Here is a 5,000-nt window from a genome sequence, read left to right as displayed (position 1 = left end):
AAGGAAACAAAGAAAAATGAAATATTTTAGGAAGAGCAACGAGATTAAAATAAATATCTCCTATATAAACTATAAAAACTTTAACAAAATAAGACGAAGAGATATAAGATACAATAGTGTGCCCGAGTGTATCCTCAAGCAAGAGAACTCGAAACCAAGACAGTGGAAGACCATGGTACAGAGGCTATGGCACTATCCAAGATAAGAGAACATTGGTTTGATTTTGGAGTGTCCTCCTAGAAGAGCTGCTTACCGTAGCTAAAGAATCTCTTCTACCCGTACAAAGAGAAAAGTGGCCACTGAACAATTACAGCGCAGTAAGAAGAACTGTTTGGTAATCTGTTGTCATGTGTATGAGGAGAAAGGAAGATGTGTAAGGAATAGGCCAGACTATTCGGTGTATGTGTTAGGCAAAGGGAAAATGAGCTGTAACCAGAGAAAAGGATCTAATATACTACTGCCTGGCCAGTTAAAAGACCCCATAACTCTCTAGTGGTAGTATCTTAACGGTATGTTTCATTGCCTTTATTTACAAGCGTTTGAATTCTCCCCTTCTTTGATGTTCCCTGTCTTTTACACTCATCTAAGAACAGATCTTTTTCTTATAAAAAGAAAGTTTTTATGAATATTTTTTATTAATGATTATTATTATTAATAATAATTGTTATTATTAATACCAATTATTATTATTATTATTATTATTATTATTATTATTATTATTATTATTATCATTATTATTATTATTATTACCCAAATTACAACCCTGGTTGGAAAAACAGAATACTACAAGCCCTCATAAGATAAATGAAAATTCTAAAAAAATGAACACAATTTTAGAGAGATGGAAAGTGCAGCGACCCGATTGATCTCGGAACCCGAGAAAGGAACTCTCGGACTCCAAAAAGCTGTCCCCGGTATGTAAGGTCATTCACCTTTCCAAGCCGACCAGTTGAGGTGATACCGTAATGCTAAACCAGATTTGCTTTGGCCAACGGTTTCAATCTTGGCCACTGACCTTCCGAATATGTAGCTGTCAATTATAGTTTAGTTTTCTGGCTGATGGTCGGTATAATAAGCATCTCAAATATGTGGAGATTGAGATTCATCTTTGGAGGAGCAGGAGAAAGTACAAATCTTGAGGACGATTGACGACTTAATGGATTTGAACTCCTTCCCTTGTAAGAAAAGTAGGAATTCGTTGTAAGACTTAGGTTTTTGAACTCCCTTCCTTTTAAGGAAAGAAGGAATTCGTTGTAAGATTTATGGTTTTGTTATAATAAATATAGATTTATTAAGTTATGAAAAGAACACTTTATCTTCGGAGGATCAGGAGTAACTCCACATCTTGAGGACGATTGACGACTTAATGGATTTGAACTCTTTCCCTTTTTAGGAAAGAAGGAATTCGTTGTAAGATTTAGGTTTTCGTTTTAATAAATATAGATTTATTAAGTTATGAAAAGAACACTTTATCTTTGGAGGAGCAGGAGTAACTCCACATCTTGAGGACGATTGACTACTTAATGGATTTGAACTCCTTCCCTTTTAAGGAAAGAAGGAATTCGTTGTAAGATTTAGGTTTTTGTTATAATAAATATAGATTTATGAAGTTATGAAAAGAACACTTTATCTTTGGAGAATCAGGAGTAATTCAACATCTTGAGGACAATTGACGACTTAATGGATTTGAACTCCTTCCCTTTTAAGGAAAGAAGGAATTCGTTGTAAGATTTAGGTTTTTGTTATAATAAATATAGATTTATGAAGTTATGAAAAGAACACTTTATCTTTGGAGAATCAGGAGTAATTCAACATCTTGAGGACAATTGACGACTTAATGGATTTGAACTCCTTCCCTTATAAGGAAAGAAGGAATTCGTTGTAAGAGTTAGGTTTTTGTTATAATAAATATAGATTTATTAAGTTATGAAAAGAACACTTTATCTTTGGAGGAGCAGGAGTAACTCCACACCTTGAGGACGATTGACTACTTAATGGATTTGAACTCCTTCCCTTGTAAGGAATTCGTTATAAGATTTAGGTTTTTGTTATAATAAATATTGATTTATTAAGTTATGAAAAGAACACTTGATCTTTGGAGAATCAGGAGTAACTACGAATCTTGAGGACGATTGACGACTTAATGGATTTGAACTCCTTCCCTTATAAGGAAAGAATGAATTCGTTGTAAGACTTAGGTATTTGTTATAATAAATATAGATTTATTAAGTTATGAAAAGAACACTTTATCTTTGGAGAATCAGGAGTAACTACAAATCTTGAGGACGATTGACTACTTAATGGATTTGAACTCCTTCCCTTTTAAGGAAAGAATGAATTCGTTGTAAGACTTAGGTATTTGTTATAATAAATATTGATTTATTAAGTTATGAAAAGAACACTTTATCTTTGGAGAATCAGGAGTAACTACGAATCTTGAGGACGATTGACGACTTAATGGATTGGAACTCCTTCCCTTATAAGGAAAGAATGAATTCGTTGTAAGACTTAGGTATTTGTTATAATAAATATAGATTTATTAAGTTATGAAAAGAACACTTTATCTTTGGAGAATCAGGAGTAACTCCACATCTTGAGGACGATTGACAACTTAATGGATTTGAACTCCTTCCCTTGTAAGGAAAGAAGGAATTTGATGTAAGACTTAAGTTTTTGTTATAATAAATATAGATTTATTAAGTTATGAAAAGAACACTTTTTATCTTTGGAGAATCAGGAGTAAACTACAAATCTTGAGGACGATTGACTACTTAATGGATTTGAACTCCTTCCTTTTTAAGCAAAGAAGGAATTCTTTGTAAGACTTAGGTTTTTGTTATAATAAATAAAGATTTATTAAGTTATGAAAAGAACGCTTTATCTTTGGAGGATCAGGAGTAACTACAAATCTTGAGGACGATTGACTACTTAATGGATTTTAACTCCTTCCCTTTTAAGGAAAGAAGGAATTCGTTGGAAGACTTAGGCTTTTGTTATAATAAATATAGATTTGTTAAGTTATGAAAAGAACACTTTATCTTTGGAGGAGCAGGAGTAAGCACAAATCTTGAGGACGATTGACTACGTAATGGATTTGAACTCCTTCCCTTATAAGGAAAGTAGGAATTCGTTGTAAGACTTAGGATGTTATTATAATAAATATAGACAAGTAATGATTTGAAGGATTCTATGTTCAGTTTGGAAACGTTTTACATTTTAACTTCCCATGTGTTAATATAGGATTGGTTATGTATATTGGGATCATTGTCCTTCTTATATAAGCTTACCTTTCGTTGATTACATGTATACCTGCGCATCTCTCTCTCTCTCTCTCTCTCTCTCTCTCTCTCTCTCTCTCTCTCTCTCATGTATATCTTTCTATCTATCTATCTATCTATTTATGTATCTATATATCTATCTATCTATCTATCTATCTATATATATATATATATATAATCATATTTGTATATATATGTATATATATATATAATATATATATATATATATATATATATATATATATATATATATATATATATATATATATATAGCCTATATATATGTGTGTATAATATATATATATATATATATATATATATATATATATATATATATATATATATATATATATATATATATATATATATATACAGTATATATATGTATATATGTATATATATATATATATATATATATATATATATTTATATATATACATATATATATATATATATATATATATATATATATATATATATATATATATATATATACATACATATATATAGGTGTATGTACTGTACATATAAACTTATGTGTTCAAATCTTCCACAAAGCACAAAAAATTATCAGTTACCAATATTATTGGAGAGTTATGCATATATATTAAAGCATGGACATCAAATGGTCTCAAAACGCCTATAATAATAATACCTTCATATTTATCCAAACGTTTATTATTCACATGAGTCATGCCCCTCCCCCACCCCCCAAAAAATGAAATACGAGAGGATAATATGTTTTCTTTCATTCCGGTTAATCTTACCGTAAGTAATCCAACTTGACAATTTACCTCTAAAACAGGTTGGGGCATTTTCTTTTTTTTTAACTCCTGGCTCCGCCTCCTTCTCCTCCTACATAGTCCCTAGAAACCTCGCCTCTTGCCTATTTGACCTTTGGCGTGGTCCGGGGTAGGCAGTTCCTTCTCTAGCTCTCTGCATCCTTCTGGTGATCCTTAACTTGTGTTCATGAGTTGATCGTAAGTAGAAGTGGTATTTCTGTTTTATCTCAGAGTAAATAGTGAAAAGGAGTAAGTTAGATATTTATAAATCTGTGCATATTTCGGTATACGAAGGACAAATGTTCTAGTTTTTTGTGGTTAGGGATCTATGAAATGAAATTCCTTTGTTTGGGTTCCAAAACGCATACGGATTTTATATTTATCAGAGTGAAATATAACAATATCATTAGGATAATTGTATCTATAGTATTACAAAGGTGAATATAACATTTTTATCTATGGGGTTTAGGGTTAGATATCTATGGATGTTAAATATGCTATTTATCATATTTTCATTATAGATCGGTAAAATCTCAAGTAGAAATAGGCTTTAATGTTATATTCGTTATTAATAAATTTGTTCTTAAGATACTTTATACTCTAAGTCTAAGTCATGATCATTTATTATCATTTACGTAAAAGTGTGATATAAAGTGAACATTATACAAGATGGAATGAATAAAAAATGAGTAATAAATGACGAAAAGGAATTATTACAGTACAATGCTCTTAATAAGACCGGTTACTTCTCAAGGTAAACTAACGGTACAGTATTTATTATTGTGCGAATTGGCAACCTAACCCCTTTTTAACCACTATACGTATTAGCTATTTTTTTGTTTGTGGTTTTATTTAAGTTCTTTTCCCCATCAACTGAATGTTCATTTAATACTTATAGGTTTCTTCCACTGGCGAAGGTTTAATTTTAGTGAGATAAGAA

The 5,000-nt window shown here is 30.6% G+C and overlaps 1 protein-coding gene across 3 annotated transcripts in view; it reads left to right on the top strand.

Moving 5' to 3' along the window:
* LOC137658392 (chitooligosaccharidolytic beta-N-acetylglucosaminidase-like) overlaps positions 1 to 5,000 on the top strand; it is a 33,717-nt gene that overhangs the window by 19,179 nt on the left and 9,538 nt on the right. The window contains exon 1 of one of the 3 annotated variants that reach the window (XM_068393072.1): positions 4,141 to 4,258. The exons of the other annotated variants lie outside the window; for them this stretch is intronic. The gene's annotated coding sequence lies outside the window, so the exon portion shown is untranslated. Of the gene's footprint in view, positions 1 to 4,140; positions 4,259 to 5,000 lie in introns of those variants that run through there. 3 annotated transcript variants of the gene reach the window in all.

This window comes from Palaemon carinicauda, chromosome 19 (genome assembly GCF_036898095.1).
Source record: "Palaemon carinicauda isolate YSFRI2023 chromosome 19, ASM3689809v2, whole genome shotgun sequence".
Lineage (NCBI taxonomy): Eukaryota > Metazoa > Arthropoda > Malacostraca > Decapoda > Palaemonidae > Palaemon > Palaemon carinicauda.
This window is presented reverse-complemented; position numbering and strand designations above follow the sequence as displayed.